This window comes from Natrix helvetica (genome assembly GCF_964273705.1).
Source record: "Natrix helvetica genome assembly, chromosome: 1".
NCBI classification, from domain to species: Eukaryota; Metazoa; Chordata; class Lepidosauria; order Squamata; family Natricidae; genus Natrix; species Natrix helvetica.
The window spans coordinates 324,107,107-324,132,798 of record NC_138548.1 but is presented as its reverse complement, the minus strand read 5'-3'; the positions used below and the strand labels follow the sequence as shown (position 1 = coordinate 324,132,798).

General features: G+C 38.8%; 1 pseudogene across 1 annotated transcript in view; it reads left to right on the top strand.

The window, feature by feature from the left end:
- Nucleotides 1-25,692, top strand: part of LOC309399653 (contactin-6-like) — a 163,131-nt pseudogene that overhangs the window by 32,945 nt on the left and 104,494 nt on the right. The window contains exons 2-4 of the transcript in view: nucleotides 9,990-10,048; nucleotides 16,758-16,938; nucleotides 20,600-20,803. The product of the transcript in view is annotated as a contactin-6-like (transcript). The remainder of the gene's footprint in view (nucleotides 1-9,989; nucleotides 10,049-16,757; nucleotides 16,939-20,599; nucleotides 20,804-25,692) is intronic.

Below are 25,692 nucleotides of genomic sequence, written 5' to 3'. Positions count from 1 at the left end.
CTTCTTTTTTCTTTTCCCTTCCCTTCCCTTTCCCTCCCTTCTTCATCCTTTCCTTTTCTTCTTTCCCATTTCCTTTCCTTTCCCTCCCCCCTTCCCTTCCTTTCTTCCTGGGGGGTTCTGAGGGAGAGGGAGGGGATCCTTTTCCTCCTTGCCCTCTCCCCAACATCTGCTCTGATGGCAATTACGGCTAAAAGGAATTCAGGTGCTCAGGCATGAAAATGTGACGCTCAAACACTATACTTTTCCGCACACACGGGAAAAAAAATAGAGGGAACATTGGCCAAGGGATTCTTAGTTGGAAAGAACACAACCCCCCTCCCCCATTACTACATAAACCATGAAATGAAGATGGTGATGATCACAGTTATGTTTCCAAGCCCTATTGCCATTATGGAGCCATCACTGATACTCCCACATATTGAGGAGAGTCATATGATTTGAATTTGATATTCATATATGGATCAATATCCTTTATTAAAGTCATCACAATTAAATTTAAAATATTATTGGAATAATTTGTAAATATTTACAAATGTAAATATGTAAATGTAAAAATGTCAGCACTTCTCCATATCATAATCATTATAATAAGGTATAGGAAATTAAGAAAGTTCCAAGGCCTCTCATAGCCTTAAAAGGTCTAAATTGCCATTCCAATTTGTATAGTTGACTCTTATGTCATGGGAAGAGAAGGACTGGCAGACCTAGGGGGAGGGGTGAAAAGAGAGATCAGCCTAGAATCATTATATAGCCACAAACAAATAGATATTAAGAAATATCAATTTGATAGCATTTTGCCAAAGCAATTACCATTAATCAACTGAAGCCTCCCTTGTGCAGGCAGAAACAACTGTATGTCAATCTATGCCTCCCTGGGAACAAGGTTTGTCATTGGTTGCTTACAGTAGTAGAATTCAATTTTTTTTACTACCGGTTCTGTGGGCATGGCTTTGTGGGAATGGTGTGGCTTTGTGGGCATGGCAGGGAATGGTTACTGCAAAATCCTCATTCCCTCTCCACCCCACCCCACTAACCTGCTTTCCAGCTCCATTTTCCTGTGTAGAACAACAAAAAAAGATCAGCTGGGAGGTTGGGAGGCAGCAGGGACAGCCTATTTGCCGGTTCTCCAAACTACTCAAAATTTCCTCTACCAGTTCTGCAGAACCTTCAGAACTGGCTGAATTCCACCTCTGATTGCTTTCCCGGCTTAATTAATGCTCTTGCTAGATCTTATATTTTAGGCTGATTTTAACCGTGTTTTTGTTGATACTGATGAGTCAATACAAAATGCTTGCATCTATTTCTGTTCATCTTCTAATTGTATTGTTTAAATTAAATTATTAAAAAGGGCTAATGATTTTAAATTTGATAACAATTAGCCCAACCAAGATCAGAAATCTCACATTTGAATTCAGTGTATAATTAGCAATCTTTAGGCCTTGAGACTTGGTGAGACTTTATTGGAAGGGGATTAGATGTGGGTTACTACCGGTTCAGACCGGTTCTGCCGAGTAGGTAGTAACTCGGCCAGCCACGCCCCCAAACTGGTTTTATTGGTGACGCCACAGGCAGCGCTGTAGGCAGCGCCATCTTGTTTTTTGTTTCTGCACATGCGCAGAAGTGATTTTTTTTACTACTGCACATACGCGTTTAGTGTGTACTAAGCGCACACATGCCCAAAGTGTGTTCCTGAGCAAACCAGCAGTAACAGAAGCTGGAACCCACCCCTGAAGGGGATTACATAAACAGTGTACCTATTAGGTATCAAAGATCAGGTCCACATGTGAAGATTTCATTTAACTGATTTAGGAAATATATATATATATATGCGCATATTAATCATTTGGATGGTTTTCATTAGGAACAAATTTTTATAAATATATATAGTCCTTTAAATAGATTGTTAAATAGTGTGTCAATAAACTGGAGAAAACAACTGAAACACTCTTACAGATGCAGCCAGGACCTGGCAAATCTGATCATCACTGAATTGAGCAGCTGGTAGCTCTATCTTGCAAGCCAGTCAGCTATGATGATTTCCAGCAGAGCCCTGAAGATGAATTGCTTCATTCCTAATTTAGAAATGAAGGGCTTAGTTTCCTCTTTCAACAATACTCAGCAGTTAGGCATCTTGATTAATGCATCTTTGCCCACAGCCATATAGAAGTAGGTGGCTGTCATCACTAAAATAAATGGTAAGTCTCCCCATTTAGTTTATAATTTGCATTTGTGACCAAGTTTCCACATTTGACATAGCAAGCATAAATTAACCAGAACTCTGGCCAACTGATGTTAAAGTTAGACATTTTCCAGGTATACCTGTTAAGGATAACAACCTCTAAAGATTAGGAACCTAGGCACTGTCCACGACACACTAACTTACCTTTCAGATTTTCAATGCAAACTTAGTATGCCCTGCCAAGTGAGTAGAACATGGATGTAGCATGATGATTATACATAGCTGAAGAGAAACCAACCCTAACTGTCTACTTACCTGCTGCCCTTTCTGATTCAAGCTAACAAAGCACAGGAACAGAGGCTTATTTGCAATAGCATCTCTTTATAACAAAACCTTCCTAAAATTGTTCTGTTTTATTATTTCAGCACGCTGCAATCCAGTTAATTGAAGACTGAAAGATAAGCTTCTAATGCCATCAATTTAATGTTAATTGTGGGCATTAAATAGCAAGGCTGTGGGAGTGGAGAGAATGGGAAGATGGAAAATACATTTTCTATTGTATGTCAGATTGTTATTCCCATTAATGCTTATGGAACCACATGAGCGCACAGAGGAGACAAATGTTTGTGTACTTTGCATTAGTACAGCTCTCCTGATACAATTTTTCATCACCTAAACTAAACACCTCAGCAATCACTGTGGATTTGCACATTTTGGGGGGAAGTGCATTGCCAGGCGATTAGAGCATATTGTTTATCACTTTCTAATGTCATTGCTCTTGCCATTTTTTGTTATTACACTCATTGTTTGGAATATCTAAATTAAGCAAAAGGAATTGTTTTAAGGGCTTTGGGACTGAATGCACAATTTTGCTTGGAAGAACAGCTCACCTGCCAAATCTTTTCTTAGGATGATACAGTTGTGTTATCACAGGAAAAACTCTGTTATTTTAAGGAGATAAAAGATAGATAGATAGATGATAGATGATAGATAGATGATATATAGATAGATAGATATATAGATAGATAGATAGATAGATAGATAGATAGATAGATAGATAGATAGATAGATATAACAGATGGCTAGATAGATAGACAGATAGACAGACTGAATGAGGGATAGATAGATGGCATATGTGTGTATTTATAGAAAAATGTGGAACATATGCACTTGATATTATACACACAGCAGCTGAGATTGTGTACACATATTACTATAATTTTCAGGCATACATATTTTAATGCAAATGCAAACATGCTTTGTGTACCATAGTCACATTTACATAGCAAAACTTGGAATCTTTGTATAAGTAAATAATAACTCTTCATATCTGTTCTCTTAGACATCTTCAATAGGAAACTAAACAATAGAAATCTTGGTTTTATACGATATTACAGAATTATACAGTATTCTCCTATCATATATATCTTTCCAATCTCATGCAGTGAAGTCCAGGAAAACTGGGCGGCTCGAGAGATAGGACAGCCATTTCTTTTTATTCACATTTACATTTTTTATTCACATTGACTTATTTGTCTTATTTGCTTTCAAGAGTAGCAGCTCTTTCAAAGAGGTAAATTGGGCAAGAACTTTGTAAATACAATATGGCCTATTGGATACTCCTTATTTGCAAAACTTAAAAAAATACAAAGAAGGACAACTAAGATGATTAAGGGCCTGGAGACTAAAACATATGAAGAACAATTGCAAGAATTGGATATGGCTAAGTCTAGACAAAGGAAGGACTAGGGATGATACAATGGCAGTGTTCCAATATTTGAGGGGCTGCTACAAAGACGAAGGGGGTCAACTTATTATCTGCAGTACCAGAAAGCAAGTTAAGAAACAATAGATGGAAACTAATCAAGGAGAGAAGCAACCTAGAGCTAAGGAGAAACTTCTTAACAGTGAGAACAATTAAACAGTGGTACAGCTTGCCTTCAGAACTTGTGGGTGCTTCATCACCAGAGGTTTTTAAGAGGCTGGACAGCCACTTGTCTGAAATGGTATCGGGTCTCCTGCTTGAGCAAGGGATTGGATTAGAAGACCTCTAAGTTCCCTTTCAACTGTACGCTATTTGGTAATACTGGGAATTCAGGCTTAGTTTCCTTATTAGTCCTTTTAGCAGCCAGGTAAGAGGATATCATACCCAATGAAAATCATAGGCATTGTGCATGAAAACTGTGGCATGAAAATGCAAGTTGTCCCTGCATGAAATGCTATCCTAGTGCATGAAGAAAAGCAATAAACAAGAAAGTCCTAAGTGAAATTTCAAAAACTGGCATTAAGGGCAACTGAATAACTTGCCTGTTCTCTCAAGTTGTTTTCCAGCACTCTCTGGAAATGTCCCCATATGGTTCAGTCTATATTAGTACTGTTCGTGAGATAATCTAATTTGGTTAACACAGGGGAACATATGTTTTGCTTGCCACAAGCTTATTTTGGGCTCGCTGTGGTTGTGAGTGGTTCCTGTGGATGATGATGACTTCCCCACAGATACAGCTGAGCCCAGTTTCCCATGCCATTCTCAGAAGGATCAAGAATACATCTGAGGACTTTGCTCTATCAACATGGTATCATTCCGGAGTTGACTGATTAGCTGCAGTGTGCGATAGTTATTTGCCAGAAAGCAATGAGGAATGAGGAGTGTTGGGGAGGGGGCAATGGAAAGGAAATTGGAAGGAAATTGCAGCCGATAGCAAAATTCAATGTGAGGGGCATCCATGCTCACAAAGGAAGACAAATGCTGGCAGGGGAAAGAAAAAAAGAATTAAGGCAAGTCGGGTAATAACTTATTCATAGGTTTCTGGAGGAAACACAGTGATTATGTCGTCTGTGAAATAAAGCTGCTGTGCCTAAAATGCCTATTAGCAAATGCAGTCCATGTTGAACACCTGACCTCAGCTTTGCTCTTCTTGAAGATAAGGTGGGAGAAAGTCTTCATTAGCTCACGACATGTTTAGTTGTGGTATTAGGTAGCAGTACTAATTCTTATATGAATCAATGCAGATACTGTAGATGAATGTGTACTTCTACGCTGTTTTTTTCTGAAATTGACTGAGGTATTAAGCAGTACTTATTTATTGTGTGATGAGAACATGATGGATAGAAGTAAACATATTCCCGTAATCCACATAATTATATACAAAACCTTTACAGGAGTATGACAGTGTCCTCATAACTAGATGTCCAATTCAGCTATTCTGCTGATCGCCTCTGGCATTGCTTCATGCAGATCTTCTAGAAAATCAGAGAATGTATATCATGGGCAATCTTGCACAATATTTTAATAGTTTGCATATCAGCACCACAGTCACAGCAAGGCCAATCTTTCCATCCCCACTGATATAGGGAAGAAACACTTCTTCCAGTGTAATATCTAATTTGTTCAATTATGTCCAGAGTGACTCAGGTCATAACCAGATGACTTGATAAAGTCATTGGTAAAGTCACTAATGGCTACCAGAAGGTACCCTGGACCCCTCCTCTTTCCAGGCATTCTCAGAGTTAAACTGGTTGGATGTTAAATGAATAGCTATAATAATAATCATTTAAAGATTAAAAATAAAATGAAATATGTTATTTGCAATGAGTTATCAACCCATGCATTAAAACACCTAACTTTAGTGCAAATGAACACACTGAAACATGCATGGGATGATAAAAGGACCTAATGACAATATTAATACCATGTTTCTTTTGACACCTGAAATAAGCACTTACTGTATTTTTCAGAGTATAAGACACACTGGAGTATAAGACACACCCAAAAAATGGGCCTGGTTTCCCCCCCAAAAAAGGCCTGGATAGCCTTTAGGCGGCTTGTAGAGTGCTCCTGGAGGGTGGGGGGCAAAAACAAGCAAAAAACAGCGCATTTATTTGGGGAAATGGGCCCGGTTTTTTTTTCAAAAAAGGCATGAATAGCCTTTAGGAAGCTTATAGAGTGCTTCTCGGGGATGGGGGGGAGGGTGATTGAGCAAAAAATGGCTCAAAAATGCTGTATTCAGTATATACGACACACCCAGATTTTCAGCCTCTTTTTTGAGGGAAAAAAGGTCCGTCTTATACTCTGAAAAATATGGTAGCCTCATTTTCAGGGACGTCTTATTATTTTGAAGGTGCAAGAGGCCCCTTAAACTAAGCATGCAGCCTACAAATCAGCTAATCCAGAGAAGGCCAGAAGTTCTGTCGCTGTTTCTGGCACATTCTTGCTAGCCGTAGCATTGCTGGGCCTGTCGCTCTTTTTGTGGCTGTCACTAAGAGAAGGAGCTAAGGTTTGAGGGAGAGGCCTCCGTGAGGCCATTCTGCATGGATGGCAGGCGCATGTGGGGCGCGTGGGGTATGTTCCCTTTTTCCAACCAGGAAATGGCAGGGACCAGCTGCATATGTCGTTAAATATTTAAGGGGAGGGCTTATTTTGGGGGGAGTGTTTATTTTAGCCCATGCGCTCAAAAGCCCAATTGGGCTTATTATTTGGGGAGGTCTTATTTCCAGGAAAACAGGGTATAAGAGAAGAAACTTGCTAATTAACTAAGAAGTTCTATGGAGACAGCATCCAGATCAACTGTAGTTAATCAGCTACTTCTAAGAATTTTTATATTTTATATTTATATCTTCTACTTCTTTATTGTTTTACAGTGAGAGTTTTCTTCTTCTTCTTTACTTATTGTTTGTTTTTTTACACTGTACACTGTCCAGAGTCATGTTGCTTAAGTTGGGGCAGCCTCATAAATAAATAAAACTTCTTGAAACTAGGGTAGGCTTAAACGACATGCAAAAATTCACATCTGAAATTGAAAAAAAATCCAAAACCCCAGTGTTTCTTTTCACATAGTAATCCAAACAAACCACCTGTTGTGGCTTAATGTAATGGTCTATTTTATACAACAGAATGGCTGAGTTTGTGGAGCACACTGAAGCCAAATTAGATTAGATTGTACAGTGGGGGGGGGATAAAAGGGGTGATAAAAGAAGGGTTGCACCAATTTTAACACCAATTTTGAACTTTGCGTACTAACACAGTATGCATACCAAGGGGGCAGAGTTTTCATTACAAAGATTGAAGTGTTTTTCATTAAATACTCCCTTGGCCCCTCTTGCAGACATCTTAGTGATGAAAAATCTGATGATGTTGAAGTAATAAGGGCTGCCATTAGATGAAATGTGGAACTCTGTAACATACAACTAGAGGTACATACAACTTTTCTGACTGTGGGGACATACTAGTTGATTCCTTTACACAGACATCTCTTGAATTCCACTTTTTTAGCCCATTGCTCCCTAACACTCATCCCATAATCACTTCCCAGGTAACACTGCAATGTTTCCTAGATAAGCCTGTCCTTGAAGAGCACTTAGAAACTTCGGCTGGTGCTGGATGTGATGGTGCATTCTATTTTGTATACTTCAAAGTTTGCCCTATTCTTAAGATAGGCAGAAAATATATATTTGATAAAAGATAGAATTAGGTAGGTAGGTAGGTAGGTAGGTAGGTAGGTAGGTAGGTAGATGATAGATGATGATAGATAGATAGATAGATAGATAGATAGATAGATAGATAGATAGATAGATAGATAGATAGATAGATGATAGATAGATAGATAGATAGATAATAGATGATAGATAGATAGATAGATAGATAGATAGATAGATAGATGATAGATAGATAGATAGATAGATAGATAGATAGATAGATAGATAGATAGATAGATAGATAGATAGACAGACAGACAGACATTAGGTTCAGTGTGGTATTGGGAAGATTTCAGATTGCATTTAGGTCTAACACTAAATGTAATCCTAGATCTATTGCTGGGAAAGAAATCATTTTATCTTTTGTACCTGTCTTCATTAAATTTGCTTTAAAAAAAGAATGTGTTTATGATTTTGAGGAAATTAACATTTTGGGGGGAGAGCGGGGTTATTCAATGGAGCATAGTGTTCTTGTACTTATGGCTTTAGTATATTTGTAAAGAATCACACAAATACATCCCCTGTTTTCTCACACTTCAATGAAATCTGAAGTGAAGCCATCATGGGGAAATGTCACTTAGTAGATTTTAAAAGCAGTGTCTAGCCTAGTTAGTATTTCAGTGGTGGATGACCAGGGAACATTAAGAACATAAGCTAAATGAGAAAATTGAAAATATACCCCTGAAGAAGGAAATGGCAAAATGCTACCATTCTTTTGCCACTTCAACAACCACCGTAGCCTCTCTGAGACAAAGAATATAATGTAATCTGAAATCTGACCAGGTAATGTCCAATTTAATCATATGAAGTCTCCTCTACATATTTTATTTTAAAACAATGATTAAATTGAACTTCAATTTTAGAAAATCTTTTTCTTGTCATCTTTTCATTTTGTTGATTGATATTCAAAAGTGGATCACTACTTTGAGGCTTGAGTTGAAAACAATGTGGAGTTACACCAGCTTTTTATCTAAACTTTAAACGTTTCAGTAATGCATAAAGGCAAGTTTCTTATTGAGGTAGCAGTTGAAATGTGAGTGAAACACAATAATTTATCATAAATCTGTAAAAATGCAGATACTACATTCCATTTCACAATATTTTCTAATGTACATACAAATTCTACACCACAGATCAAGAATATCTTCAATACTTTTTCTAAGGAAAGTTCTAAAACCCTGGCCTTTTTAGCAGGTTAGGGACAGGAAATTTTATGACCCGACATTTTATTTTGATATTTTAACTTTTTTTTATTTCTCTGATGTACCATTTTATTACTTTATTATTATCATTTCCTTCTTATTTGTTTAAAATGTGTTCTAAACTTTTTTTTATATTATACCTGAAGTTACTTTTGTGTTGAGGCATATTATAAATCCAATAGCTAACTAATAGTAACTCTAGTAACTCTACTTACTAACAAAAAGCATATTTCTGCTTCCAGTGCAATCTTGGAATATTTTTAGGCTGCTATTGGAAGCAAATACCAACCAATGAAATGTGGCTAACATTTTGTTAAAATACATAAAACATTTAAGTCTGGTTTACATTAAAAAGTTGTGGGGTTTGTTAGGAATTTAAGCTAACAGTTGGGTCAGCAATATGTAAACCAGGATGGTAGTACTGTTTCTTTAAGTAATGCTATAATGTGATTGGTTGCTGTTACCTCAGCAGCCATAAGAGGGAGCCAGAATGATTGTTAGCTCTCTGTTCATTAGATGCTGATCGGTGAATACTGCTTGTTAGACGTATCGTGAGTTACTGTGTTTTTGCTACTGTTAGCGATTTTGTGTGCTGAACTGCTTATATGATACTGGACTGTGTTCGATGGATAACTGATTGACTGAACTGTGTTTAAATTGAACTCTGAATACCTCTATATTTCCACATAGTAAACTACTATTATTTATACTATTTGGTGTCTCTGTATGCTGGTTTTTGTGTCTTCTTCAACACAACTCTCATTACGCTTCTCTGCACACTCGCTCTCCTAATGGGGAGCTTACTTACTTAGCAGGGTTTTTTTTCTTACTTTAGTCTGATTAATTACATTGAAGATAGGGTAAAACATAAACATTTTAGGTACTATCATGTCCTCTTGTAATGGTCGAAAGCCACTCTTACCTTGTTTATCCAAATTAAAATTGCCAATATTTGCCAAAATTATAAAATCTCATGAGATTTTATTAATATCGCTCCTGAATATTTCCGCATATCGTTCTCATGCTTAGAGGGGAGTCATTGTAGCATGCATGACAATATTGGCTTTGTGATTCCAAAATGGTTACGTGGATGCATCTAACACCTGTCTTTCTCTCTCTCTCTCTCTCTCTCCAAGATCTTGAAAACTTTGAAATGAAAGCGAGAAGCGCTATATCAGTCAGAGAGGGACAAGGAGTAATACAGTACAATACAATAGTAGAGTTGGAAGGGACCTTGGAGGCCTTCTAATCCAACCCCCTGCCTAGGCAGGAAACCCTATACCGTTTCAGACAAATAGCGATCCAACATCTTCTTAAAGACTTCCAGTGTTGGAGCATTCACAACTTCTGGAGGAAAGCTGTTCCACTGATTAATTGTTCTAACTGTCAGGAAATTTCTCCTCAGTTCTAAGTTGCTTCTCTCCTTGATTAGTTTCCACCCATTGCTTCTTGTTCTACCCTCAGGTGCCTTGGAGAATAGTTTGACTCCTTCTTCTTTGTGGCAACCCCTGAGATATTGGAATAGAGTCGTTCTATTCTGTGCATCTCCACCATACTATGGAGGTACTAAAAGGCATTTTACATTGTATTCTTCAGTATTTGCCAGCATGAAGAATAGATGCATAGAAAGTCCTATGAATTTTTATATGCATAGGATTTGGGGACAAAATCTCATTTAGTGCTTGAACGTGCTTGCTATGATTTATGATAGCAGTGGCTGGATCTGTCCTTTTCATTCCCCCCCCCCCCACACACACAGGTAGTTTATAGTGAAATTTCTAAATTTGAGGAAGATTTTTTTTGTATTATTTTTTAAACAAGAACTGAACAACATTTTCATCTTTCTGAACCAGTCAAATTCAGTAAATATGGTCATTTCCACATTGTAAAGATGTACTGCATATTTTTGTCCTGTTTATAAAGAAAGAAGCAAACTTTAATCAAGTGCTTGTGAAAGCACAAACTGTGTTTTATTTGTGTTTGGAATTGTAAATAATTCTCTCCAGTTCTTGATTTATGATAGGATATAAGAAAATACTATTTTCTTTGCCTTCTGATCCATCCTATCCACAATGCTGAGTAAAGATAACTTAATACAACTATCTAGTGTCAAACACAAGGCCCAGGGCTTGATCCGGTCCTTGGGTTGCTTAGATCTGGCCCATGGAAACAGTGAAGGACTGGGTCATGGTGCCTCAGTCACAAAAACGGAGCTCGGGAGGGCTGCACACAGCCCTCCCGAGTTCTGTTTTCATTGACAGAGGGTTGCAGGAGGCTGCCGCAGCTGAAAACAGAGCTCGCAAGGGCCACCTGCAGCTCTCCCAAGCTCCATTTTTGCTGGCAGACGGTTGCGGAGGGAGTCCCAGCCTAAAATGAAATTAAGGACCCATTTTTTGCTGGCAGAGCTCTTGAAAGCTGCAGAGGCAATAATCGAGATTACAGTAGAGACTTTTAGCAACTTATCATGGCCTTGGATACACTGAATAAGAAACAGAAAATAGAATTTTGTGGCAGCCTATTATGATCTATGTACATATCATCACTGTACTTATACTATGATGGATTATACTTCTAATGTACAATTATCAAATAACAGATTTAAAATGATCTCTGTTTCCATCGTCTTTTACTGCTCCATTGCAAGCAATTTTTCATAATTCTAACTGAACTGCATCACTGATGCTTTCTAATTAATACATTTTATTTTCATACTGAATTGAAGTCCCTAATTTTTTCATACTAAGGTAAATCATTCAATGCATTTGGCAAATATGGATTATTTGAAATATGGCTTCCAAAAAGAGGAAGACCAAGCCTCTCCACCTCTGGCTCTAAAAAGATACACTGTTTCAAAATGTTGCTTCAATTATAGGAAGAAGGAAGGAAGGAAGGAAGGAAGGAAGGAAGGAAGGAAGGAAGGAAGGAAGGAAGGAAAATAGAAAGGGAAAGGGAAAGGAAGAAAGGAAGAAAGAAAGAAAGAAAGAAAGAAAGAAAGAAAGAAAGAAAGAAAGAAAGAAAGAAAGAAAGAAAGAAAAAAGAAAGAAAGAAAGAAAGAGGGAAGATGGGGAAGAAAAGTCCAAAGCCTCCAAAATTTCAATCTGCCTTTAGTATCACAAATGCAGATGTAAATCAAATGAATACTTAAAATTGAATTGGTAGGTAGCACACCAGAGGTGTTATTCAGCCAGTTCTGACAGGTTCTGGAGAACCAATAGCAGAAATTTTGAGAGTGGAGAGGGAATGGGGATTTTGCAGTATCCTTCCCTTGCCATGCCCACAAAGCAGTGGTGGGTTGCAGGCGGTACACCCTAGTACGGGCGTACCGGATCCTGCCCAGAGCACCGGATACCATTCCGGTACGGTGCTCTGGAGGACCCACCCACCCGCCTGCACTCCTTACTGGTGCTTTATGCTTTTGGTGCTTCCATGCACGCACATGGCACATATGGTGCCTGTGCGATGCTTCGCAGAGCACCTGGAACGTCGTTGAGGCTTGTGGAAATGTCATTTGATGCTAGAAGGCCTGAATATGGGTAACTCCGGGGCCATTCCAACCGTACTGGTTGGAACAGAATCTGGAACCCACCACTGCCACAAAGCCACGCCCACAGAACCAGTAGTAAAATTTTTGAATTCAGCACATATCTGAACATATAAATAAGATTGCTGCAGTTTTTGCTTTCTTGTTTTGGAAAATCAGTCTTCTGCATATGGAAACTTGTGGAGACCAGTACATTCTATCAGTTCAGAAGAAATCTATAAGGTGCTTCATGCTCTTTAATAATGTTATTAAAGTTTACAAATATAAAGATAAAAACCTAATACAGACTAAAGAAAACAATTGATAACATCTTCTCTAATACCTTCAGTTAAGAAAAAAGATATTTTACCTGAATTTTGTGCCTTAGTAAAAGAAAAAAACAACCCAGCAACATCTGAGTTCTGAGTGTGCAGACACTACTTGTATCTCTGTTATGTCCTACAAAACTCTGATTTTTAATCCATAGTCCTAACTTCTCTTTTTCTATTTCCTTATATGTCTGTCCAGTTCTGAAGTTTTGCTCCCACCTTTTTTTTCTCCTAGTTTCTCTCCAAGATGAGGGGGGTCAAATAATTATTTTCCAAAGCATCAATAGGCAAGACAAGGAACAATAGTTGGAAACTAACCAAGGAGAGAAGCAACCAACTTAGAACTAAGGAGAAATTTCCTAATGGTTTAACAACAATTAAACAATGGAATAACTTGCTTTCAGAAGTTGTGAGTGTTCCATCACTGAAGACTTTGTCTGGAATGATAAAGGGTCTCCTGCTTGACTAGAAGACCTCCAAGGTCCCTTCAAATTCCATTATTCTATCTATATTCTAGTTTAATACCCTCTTGATGAGATTGAAACGGTACCTGCCAATTTCCCCCCATTTTTTTTAAAGATATATTGCATTTTTTTCCTGAGTCCTTAACCCAGTGCTTCTCAATTATTTTCTGTCATGCCCCCCCTAGGAAGAAGAAAACATTTCGCGCGCCCCGTAAATAGTATCATGTCTATAAAATTGTTATAAGTACACCTCTGCATAACACTGTATCCTTATTAACGTATAAGAGAATAAAAAAAGAAAGAAATGTGGATCAATTTACAACAAAGAATAGCTTTATTAAATGTAGCAGAAAAGATTTAAAGGAGCACAGGATTTAAAGGAACACAATATTAAAAAAAAACTTTAACCTGCAAAACAAAAATATATAAAATAATTTGAGCTGAGCCCCCCTTTATGGAGCCTCGCGCCCCCCCTGGGGGGCCCGCCCCACTATTTGAGAAGCACTGCCTTAACCTAAGATAACATAGTTTAAGTAAAATTCAAATCTTTCAAAATAATGCCTTTTGCTTAATAGGTTTTGACCTGTGAAATCCCGATAACGAAGTGCTACCTACTGTATGTTCTCAGTTTTTCAAGCCATGGTGCCTGTTAATTAAAAAAGAAAACCCAGATTTCCAGATCAAGAGGGAAACTGTAGTGATAGAAAATTTGTTGCATTCAAGTGAACCAACCCTCCTCCTTCTTTTGTCTTTAGTCTTTTAGGGACCATTGAGGTTTATGCTTAGTTTGAAAAACCTAGTTCAAAGGTAGTAGCTGACTATCCTCTAAAGAAAAGAAAAAAGTGATACCAGTTGCTAAAATCTACTGGTATTGAGTGCTTCCTGTCTTTTTGGTTTGTGTTTTGCTTTGCTTTTGACCAGGGGAGCTATAGCCTTCTGTGTATTGGGGTTTATTCCTTCCCCTGTTCTTTGGTGTTTTCTTCATTTCTCTTCCTGTACTGGAGAAATTCATTGATGCATTTCAGGTTAGCAACACTGTCTTCAAGTGGTCTAGTGGTTAAGATAAGACTCACGGGGCTGGGCTGCTGGGGGTTCACCAGGAATCTAGCTGTGCAGTTCAGAGAACCCTCAAATCCCACTCCTGTCTGAGCCCTGCCCCTTCCCCTCTCCGAGTCCCCATGTGGCCTGTTTTGGATGCAGGTAAGTGCAGAGCACGCACAGAGTCTCAGGGAGAGTGAAAAATGGGTCTACTGGAAGTTTGGGAAGGCCAGAAATGGTCCCATTTCCAACCTCCAAAGGGCTTCCGGAGCCCAGGGAGGCTCCCGGAGGGTCACAAAAAGCCTCTGGAGCCCGAGGAAGACAAAAATCCCCCCCTCCACTGTGGTGCAGGAGGCTGACTAGGCCATGCCCACCATGGCCACATCCACCCAGCAACCGGGTAGAGAACCCCTTGCTAAAATTTTTGAAGCCCATCTCTGGATAGGAGGCTACAAACCAGTAGACTGTGAATTCTAGTCTCCCCATTGGCATAAAAGTCATCTGGGTGACTTTGGGTCAATCACTTTCCCTCAGCCCAAATCACTGTGCACGGTTGTTGTTGTTTTTGTGGGAAAATAGGAGGATGTATGTTTGCTGCCTTGAGTTATTTATAAAAATTATAGTAAATAATTTTAAAAAAATTAAAGTCCCTGCACTTTCTCCCCAGGAAAGAAGTATGTTTGTACTTGCAGTAAGCATAGTTTAGGTCCTTTTCAAGTTCATACGCTCTGTAAGTCACAGTGATGCACCCTTCCCTGTCCAAATTACCTGAAGCTTTCTTTGCCATACCCCCTAACTAAACCTCCATACAAATCTTCCCTGTTTACTTGCTATAGTCTACAAGCTGCCTCTCTGGGTGAACACTAACCTGGACTGAAAAAAGGTGAAGAAGAAAGAGTGCCTGCCCCTTTGATCCTCTGTTTGCTCCAGTGAAACTAGGTCTCTTGTGTGTCTCAGCTAGGTTAGCAAGAGCAATGCTCCTATCTTATACAGTGGGCAATCATCCAGAAAACAAATTAACATCACTCAGGAAACTATTAGCTATTAGCAGTCATAGAATCACCAAGATTCGGACACAACTGAATGAATAGCATCATCATCAGAAGCAGGGAATGTCAGTCTTTTCCCCCTCTTGTTTCTCCTATCTGTTCTGCCTTTTCTAATTCCCTTGCCAAATTCTTGTTTGCTCTTCCTGGTTGTTTGCTCAGTTTTCCACTTGTGCTTTAGCGAAGCCATGCTTTGAATGTCAGGCACATGTCTCTGCCAAAATACTGCAGTTATGATTTCACCTCCTATTGCAAAACTTGGATTAACTGATTTATGCGGGGAGAGAGAGAGAGAGAGAGAGAGAGAGAGAGAGAGAGAGAGAGAGAGAGAGAGAGAGAGAGAGAGAGAGAGAGGGAGAGATAAATATTTTCAAAAGGAAAACATTTTTGATAGATCCCAAATGACTTGCTGTTTCTAATTATAGCCACATAATATTATAGGAAGTCAGCAAAAAGTTCCTCAGTACTGCTGTTTACAGAGTCATAAGCATCCCATGGGTTTTGCAACTGAAAACATAAATAATATTTGTAAGATGGCATTGAGGATGGCAAGGAATTTTAGGGTGAAGAAAAGAAGCAACATTTGGAAATGAATCTGTTGGCAGAAAGTTTTAAACTCATGAATTATACATTTAATTAAGAAATGCTAAACTGCTAAATTCCAAAACTTCTGATTTACTGTGCTTTATTTGAAAAAAAAATTAATTTCCATGCCACTCTTGCCACTGCTGGAGCATGATAGAGAGAGCTCCACCATCAGCTGTCAAATTCCAGGCAGCCATAAAGAAAATTGTGACAGAAGGTGAGAAGCCACAAAGTAGAAAGGCAGAAAGTCACACAGATTAGAGCAGCAGGGAAATCAGGAAGCAGATGAAGTACCAGCACCTACAGGAAATAGCTATTTTGGGTGAGAAGGAGAGAGATCCACAAAAAAGTTAGCATAAATGTTGGATGGTTGTCAAAACATCAGAATGACAGAGTGCATAATACACCCCCCCCCAAAAAAAAAAAATCTGGGATCCATTCTAAAGGAAACATTGAGCGGAATAGATGTCAGCTCAATGGTTACTTTTGTAGTTCATGTGTCAGGGTTCCAAGTAATAGACCCATAGCAAGCAAAACCCCAAGGCAGGTAGATTCCTCAAAGAACAGCTTTATTGGATATATCATATTGGCACAGTTGTGGTGAAAACCGACTCCCACAGTTTTAACCTAAGTAAAAGTAAAAGTTTGTCACTTTCTCAAAACAATCAGTCACATGGTCCAATCACCGCTCCATCTGGTTGCCTGGTGACATCACTCCTGCTTCCTCCGACAAGGTGTGAGAATGTCCTTGGTTCCCAAGAGAAAGTATTTTATTTTGACTACAAAGTCCCAATTATGTCAGATCCCCTCTTCCTATCCCTCAGCTCCAGTGTGACAACACTGAAGCTCCAAGATGGCTTCGGTCAGCTTTCGGGTTGACTTTATGTCTATCAGTGCTGGTTTAATGTCCTTCTGGTTACAGCACCAATATGGTGATATGTTAACTCTAAACAGCATAGCAAAATTCAGAGCATCACTGATAATGCCTAGGAGAAGGAGTGTAGTCAGGCAGGCTCCACCAACCCTGGGCCATGGACTGGTAACACTGCCGCCACTACCACCATTGCCAGTCCGTGGAGCCATAAAGATTGGAGACTGTGGTAGTGAGTCACTCAGCAGTGAGATAGGTGGCATATTAAATAATAATAATAATAATAATAATAATAATAATAATAATAATAATAATAATAATAATAATAATAATAATAATAATATAAAATAAATAAAATAAAACAAAATAATAAAATAAAATAAAATAAGCAAATTTAAATAAAATTCTTACATATACTTATCTGGAAACAAAACAAGTCCCCCCAAATGTCTGTTTTTTTTCTTACACTAACCATGGGAATATCTGGAAATGTTCACCATCTGAATTTTCCTAACACCATGCAATGTTGCTCTGACAATGTTGGCATCCATAGGAAATCTATTAACCTAACAAAAAGTGTCTTTGGTCACAGCATTGAAGGTGCATTAGTTTCTGCATGTATAAAGAACCATGATGAGGCAGAGTTCTTGCTCATGTTGGAGTCAACACATATACATTTCTATCTGCAGATGTCTACTGAACAAATATGGGACTATCTTGTGCACAGGGATTTCAACTGAGTAGCAAGGTTTATTGAGACTATCCATGTTTGTCTTTTCTCCACTGGCACCTACTCTGCCAATGCTTCTTTTCTACTCTGTTTCTATGCACTCATTACAGTCCCAGCAGAGTGAAACACACTTAAGTTGTTCTTAATTATATTGGTTTTAAAGTTAGTTTTCCCCATATTCTGAAATCCTTCGAGGGCAGCCTCAAGGCACCCACAATCTGTTGAGGTTATTGGGTTTTGTTTTTGCTTTAAAAGCAAAATTTTAGAAGGAAATTGGGTGACTGTGGTGACTTGAAACAAAGAGGTAAGACTGGAAGGATAAGATCAGCAATGAAGATTCATTTTATACTAATATAGTGACTAAGCAGTGATAACTTATTTTTGCTGAATGTTTGGATAGAGTTATCAAAGAACTTGGAGAAAAAGGACTTTGACAGAGATTGAGATCAGTTTAGACAATGAATCCACTATGTTTGTTTGAATTGAGTATCCTGAAATTTCCCTTTAAGAGCAATTTTTGTAAAGGCATTAACTTTTGGACTTTTCTGAATTTAGAAACTGTGCATTGGCTTAACTATCTCCCTGGCTTAAAAAACAGGAAAGCAGCTAGCCATGAATCCAGGTTTAGACAAAGCAGCCAGATCTAATCAGCTCTCCTGATCCATGGCATGCTGTTTAAGGGCTGCCAAGGGGCACCCATTTCCCATCCTCAGAATTTCATCACTTGAGAAATGATAGTGTTTTGGTTTCTTCTGCAGAGTCCTAGTCCAGGACAAAACAAAATAATCAGTTAAAAACAGGGAACAAACCCAAGGGGAAAATTAGAAGCTTTAGCCAGTACAGGAAAATGCATGTCCAACTATGACTCACAGTTTCACTCATGCTGGCATTAAGTATTAACCATGCACACTGTTTTCTGCATGGGATTTTACTGCCTCTCCTCATGCCAAAGCTCTTGCTGATTAACTTGGAAAACATACTTGGTATCTCTACTCACTTACATAACACAAACTGCCTACCTCCGCACTCCTCCACCATAGCCTGGATTTTTTGTTTTGTTTTGTTTTGGTGTGCCTTTCAGTCAATCTTCAGTCATGGCAACCAGATGAAGATGTTTCCTTGCAAGAAATTTGGAAGTGGTTTGCCATTGCCTCTTTCTTTGGGTTCACATGAGAATAGAATGGAATAGAACAGAGCAGAGCAGAGCTGGAAGTGTGGAAAGTCACCTAGATGGATTTTGTGCATGAGACGGGAACAGAACTCATGATCCTTTTAGCTCCCAGTCCAGTGCCATTACATACAACTGGTTCTTCTCGTGTTACTATGCCTATACCTGAGGCAGCTTCAAGTGACTTTTGACTCTAAAATTGACTTTTCTTTTTAATCAGGCAACAAGCCACAACAGTCTTCCTCCATGAGCTTTGGTCAACATTACACTAAGATGATCTCTCAGTGCTGGGACCAGACCATCACTTATTGGCCACTGTAGGTTTGTGCAAATGTACCACCCCTGCTTTGCAGGCTGTGTACTACTTACCAGAGCCATCTGTGGGCAGTGGAAGAGTCCATTTTTGAAACCAGGGTTTTCTCATATCCATCAAATCTGTAAGCCCACATAGCAACTGACTAAGCTTGACAGTGAGAGGGTATGAGTGAAATTTGGAAAGAAAAGTATTCTTTATGCTTTTTCTTGGTTCAATCTCCCTCCATGATTGTCAGTTGCTTCTTGAACATGGGTTTACTGCTTTTCCCAAAAGTACAAACCCATGTTTAAGAACAAACTTACTAAATAGCTATCATGCATAAATTGGTTGTGAAATGGAAGGAGCTGTCCAGAAATTTTGTTTATTCCACCCTAAACATGGAAAATCAGTGGGTGACTTTGGGCTAGTTGAGTTATTACCACTCAGTACAAGATTGTATTTATAGGAAAATTGAAGGAATGGGGGCTATTTTCTTGAGCTGTTAGAGAAAAGTCAGGATAGAAATCAACCAAATAAATATACTGGTTCAGTTTTAAGGTTTTGCTTTGCTGACAACTTGTACTAATTTCTTCATCCAAGCCAAGAGTGAGAAAGATTGCCATCTTCAGATGCCACTTTTTTAAAATCTTTGATTCATTAAAATAAATCACTCCTAGCTTTCCAAAGACAAAATTTAAAATAAATTAAGACAAGTTTGCTTTTCCTTAAACTTAATTCTAAAGTAGTTGTTATTCAGAATTGCCAACAAACTTTGGAAAGCATGTCAATCTGTCTTATATGATCACATTATTTTGATGATCCCAGGATCTTATCCAAACAAGGAACTGAAGAAGCAAAGCAGTGAAGATCAAAACACAGATCTTTCTTTTCGTCTGCTGTCAGTCTGATCCCAACATTGGCCCATAGGACTGAGCCTGTTATACTGGATCACATGCAGTCTGAAGTGTGAAAATTTATGCAGGAATTGCTTTCAAGTTGACAGCCAGGATTGAGATCTATGATGGTTGAAAGGTTACAAGTTGAATTCCAAAGCATCAAAGTCTCTGTGATGTAATCTTTGTAGTTTTGTGGACAGCGGGGAGGGAGGGAATGATTATGCACAAGTGGTGGGGGAGCATGATTGGGTGTGAGCAGTGGGAGAGCAGGAGCAGCAGGCGAGTGTGAGCAGCTCCATTTGCATAAGTGGAGGGCCCATGCACCTGCCACTTGCACAAATGGAGCTGAGTACAAATATGTGCTCGTCTGCTGCTTGTGCAAGAGGAGCTATGCACACACATGCGCTCACCTACCGCTTCTGCAGCCCAGTTCCGGTAGCTCAGTAGTGGTAATGAATTTATTTGTTCATTCTGATCCCTTCTTATCATAACTGACAAAGTGATAGTTTTATAGTGATAGGTTTTATTTTATTTTATATTAGACCATTTGGTATATTGGCTTTTAAATAGGCACTATTCTATTGTAATCACATCAGGATTAAAAAATGAAGGAAAAGGATGTCTGCATTAAAAACAAAAACACATAACACATATATATCCAATATTTTCTGATATGCATTATTTCACTTAATCAAAATCAAAGCAAACGTGCTCAATAAATTAAAAATATTTCATGTTCTAAACATGTTAACTCTCCTAATTTTGTTAGGAAAATATATGCAATAAGCATTTGATATTTTCCAGATTTATCATTCGCTTGGATGTTCAACAATAATCCTTTATATGTTCAGGAAGATGATCGTCGGTTTGTCTCTCAAGAAACAGAAAATCTATATATTGCCAAAGTGGAAGCATCTGATGTGGGTATCTACACTTGTGTAGTATCAAACAGAGAATCAAAATAAAATGTTCAGGGGCCACCCACACCACTTGTGCTTCGGAGTGATGGTAAGTTTTGGTTGTTGTTTTTTAAAATATAATCCTAATGTTATTTACATTAATTCTTTTTTTTAATTTTTATTGGTTTTTACACATATATGGGGAAAGGTAAATGGGTATACACAAATTTTTGGCAGCTCCCACACTTAGTGTTAGTAACCCATCCAGCACTCACAGTTTTTACAATCTTAAAAACAAATACAAAAGATAAGCAAAAAATAGATCTTATTCTATAATGTTAACCATGTGTTCATTCATTTTCCTTTGTCACTTTCTAGAGTATCACCAATTGCTATTTATTTCAAATATTTTTATTTTTGTGATCTGAGCCTTTTCGATATTGCTTCTTCCTCCCTGTCTCCAGAGGAGCCTTCAGCCCCCCCTTCTTATCCTGTACCATGCTGCCCCTCCAACCACCTTCACTATGTTCGTCCTCTAGGAGGAGAGAATTCTTTTTGGTGAAGGCTTCCGCCTCCTGCACTGTATTGATTCTAATCCTATTTCCCTCCCAAAAGATCAACATTCCTTCTGGCAATAACCATTTAAACCAGACTCCTTTATTATATAATTTCTTTGATAAGGAGGAATACTTCCTCCTTTTATCTCTTATCTTTTTTGGAATCTGCTTAAGAATGGTGATTTTTTCATCTTTATATTTCAATGGTCTCTCCTTTGGATCCCAAGTACCTCATCCCTTGTGGTCCTCCTGAGAAATTTAACATATACCTCCCTTGGAACATTATGACTTCTAGCATATGCTGAATTTACCCTATAGACTAGATCCATATCCCACCACAGCTGATTTTTGTCTTTCTTAATATAGTCTGCTAATATTGCACTCGTGATATCCTTAAGGTCTTCATTTTCTGTTTCTGGTAGGTTCTGGAATCTAAGAAAAAAGGACATCTGTCAGAAAAAAAACACACACCAACCGCTACTTAAATGCACAATCCCATCATCACCCTGCACAGATCAACTCTGTAGCCAAGACCCTCATCTCCAGAACCAAACGCCTAGCCGACACCTGAAAACTGAATTACACACACTCATAAATGTATTAATCTCCAGCGGATTCCAAAGAAAAACAATTACCAACCTAATCCAAAGGGAGACTCCCCCCAGAAACCAAGACACAGAACAGGACAACGGCATCACCCTCCTCCCTTACATCAAAGGCACCACAGATAAAATCAGCAAAAATCAGCAAAAAGCACAATATCAAGACAGCCTTCACCACTGACCAAAAATAGCCAACATCATAAGAAACCCCAAAGACAAGATGCAGCTAGAAAACCAAGGAGTCTACGAAATACCATGCAAAATCTGCCCTACAACATACATAGGACAAGCAAACAGGAGAGTAAATGCATGCATTACAGAACACAAGAACGCAACAAGAAAAAAAGAAAAAAAAACGGCCTTCCTTTTCCAGCACCTTAAAGCTACAGGACATGAAATCAATTTTGAAGGAACCAGGTTAATCTCCAAAACAGAACATTTGAACAAGAGAATAATTATGGAAGCTATAAAAATAGAGAAATACCCCCACAACATGAATAAACGTGATGATACTTCCTACCTACCAAACATCTGGAAACCAGCCCTAGTCAACAAACGAGCCCCACCCACCACCCAGGCCGTTAACAATGCAAAACAACAATGCACACACAGCCAGCACCAATCAGCACCAATCTACCAATCATGATACAACCACATAACCAATCATTCCACTTACTGAAACAAAGCCAGCACTCCATAACCCCCCCACCAAGATTTACAGAAAGACGGCAGCTCCGATCACACTTCAAGCCAAAAACACCAGCCTGAAGATGGTGAGTGAGACCTCGCTGAAACATTGCCAAGACAATCTCAATCTTACACGGGAAAAGACCCGAATACAACAAAACCAGCATATCTACACCCATGAAAATCTATGAAAACATACATATATGTATATATATGGTAGATGAATGCACTTCACAAGTGACTTCATATTGCCATTTGTTCTTCCAAATAAATCTGTAAATCTGTTGGGAGAAGATGCCAAAACTCCTCCATTAAAGAGTTAGATTGTGAAATGATCCAATTTAATGGGCATTTGTCTGAATCACTCCATATATTTCTCTGTTTCAAAAAAATATAAGCAATGCAGCAATCTCACTTTGCCCTACCTTGCTTGTTTCCCCTCTTCTGATGATCTGCTGTCTCCTCCAGCAATTTCAATAGCCTCCAATAATTCCAATAAGATATGCAGAACCTTCCTCCACCTGCTAGAACTACTGGTCGAGGCTTCAGGTTTTTGTCAAATCACTATTGGAGTAAATCTTTTTACTTTAATGAGGAATATTATGTTGCCTCTGTGAAACAATGTGCCTTGTCAAGGGGAATCCCAACTCAGATTTATTAAAATGCTAGTCCATATCTTGAGGGGAAAACATTATTGTTGTTGTTGTCTTCACTACTGCTATTGCAATCCAATAACCAATAAGAATAATAGGTTTTCTGGATAGTTCAGAGTTGATCAAAACAGTAAACAGTAAAACAGTGGAAATATATTTCTGACCAGGGACGTGCGGCTCGCGGTCCCCTTCATGTTGACTCAGGAAGGGGTGGAATAGGACCACGTGTGCAGGACAGAGGGAGGTGCAGGAGGCTCCTATAGCCTCAGCCTCCCTCCTGCACACGTGGTCCCATTCCCCGCCTTCTGTTGGGTTCTGACGCCGGAGCTCATGGTTCCATGGCGAATGTGCATGCACGAGCGGCTCCCTTCCTCGCACTGAGCAATGGCGGGTTTACGGGAAGTTGCTCGCGAAAGCGGAAAGTGCGATGGACTTTTCAGACTGGCAGCTACCGTTTCCCTGCCAGATCACTCGTGAAAGGACCCTGGAAACTGAGTCGTGGCCAGCGCCTTGTTAAGAATTGTGCTGCTGAAAGAGACAGAGAGAAAAAGCAGATGTATTTTTAAAAATTATTATTTTGTGATACGATATTGAACGTAGCGCTTAGAAGGCCATGGCTGATACCAAGAAAACTAAGCGGGGTCACATTTGATTAATCTTCGTTTAGGATAGGGACCCAGGAAATCCTAGGTGGGGAATGGGACCATGTGTGCAGGAGGGAGGCTGAGGCAGCCTGCACTTCATATCTTCTGTACAGAGTCTCAATGAACTTGTCTTTGTTGACAGCCAGATTTTCAATGATGTTTTTTATGTAATGTGATAAAAAAGGCAGTGCAAATAAAACAGTTGTGTTTTCAGCAGCATTGACAAGACAATTATCATCTCTTTCATTAGAAAGAATAGGTGTATCTTTAACATCAGACAGGAGAACTGGGACTATGTATATGTCACCGTGAAAGACCGAAATTGGTGAATGTCGACATTCACCGGTAAATGTCGACACATACCAATTTCGGTCTTTCACGGTGACAGTTTGTTACTGTGAAAGTCCGAAATCTCAGCGTAACGCTTTTCTTTGGCTTTTCAATTCGCGGTCCTGGAAACTACTCGTTCTAACTGCGCAGGATCGCAGGTTTAAAAAAAAAGCCCACGAATAGAAGACACTTAAAAGGAAGTGAGGAGCCGAGGTATTAGGGTAAGGGTATTAGGGTAAGGGTGTCGAGAGGATCCTGGAAACTACTCGTTCTAACCGCGCAGGATCGCAGGTTTAAAAAAAAAAGCCCGCGAATAGAAGACGCTTAAAAGGAAGTGAGGAGCCGAGGTATTAGGGTAAGGGTATTAGGGTAAGGGTGTCGAGAGGATAAGGACATACACCAAGCGACTATGTGAATGTCGACATTCACCGGTGAATGTCGACATTCACCAGATTTCGGACTTTCACAGTAACATATATACTTAGAGGAAAGAGAAAAGTTTGGGATATGTAGCCCTGACTATATGTCTCTTTTTGATGCTTTGGCCAGAACAATGAAGAAATTCCTATTTGCATGCTTTCATTAGCCCATTTTATTATGACAACCCATTTTTTCTCTGAAATGTCTTAGACCACTCTTGGATTGGGTTTTGGAAATCAATTGTAAAATTCATTATAAAGGTGATAGACACTGTATTGGGCAATCAATTTGTAAATTTAATTTAATGTAAGCTATTGTAGTTCATGAAAACTCATTTGCTAATAGATGGGGGACAGGTAATAAATTTATTTTACAGCCACGAGGAGAAGGTAAATTTATTAGTAGAATTATGAACGAAATGGGTGCTAGGAAGAAATCTAATTATTTTAAAGGTCTATGCCTGCTTTGATGAATTACTGTATATCAATTAATTAGTTAAAATTGACATTAAGTATATTTGACTTGGTTGTATCCCATTTTGGGAATGGCTTTGTCATTATGGCACCCATTTCAATATGGTGTCCCTGACAGTTTCTTAACATTCTAATAATCATAAATAAATTTGTTTCATCCTTGACAGACTAGCACATGCAAATTTATTTATGATTACCTATGACTATATCAGCTTGAATTCATACTAAAAAACATCTTTCTCATAACCCATGGGTGTCAAACTTGTGTCATCACAACATTGTTACAGGACAACATGAATTTGATGTATCATGACTTTTTCCCCTTCGGTAAACAGGGCATGGGTGTGACCTGTGCATGACACATCTGACCCATGGGCCATGAGTTTGACAGCCCTGTCCTAACCATTTGCGTCTCCAAATATGTTTCTATACCAGGCTTATTATGAGAGTTGCTTCACTTCACTTCCTGTGAACACCAATCAGTATATTTAACTCAGACTTCTTTCAAATTTAAGACAGCAAAGCACTCAGCATGATATTTTGGGGGGGTTTCTTTACATTGTGTGTTCTGGTAATTTCCAAGGCTTGACCCCATTTGATAATTTGGATTGAGAGGTCAAGGGAAGCTCACC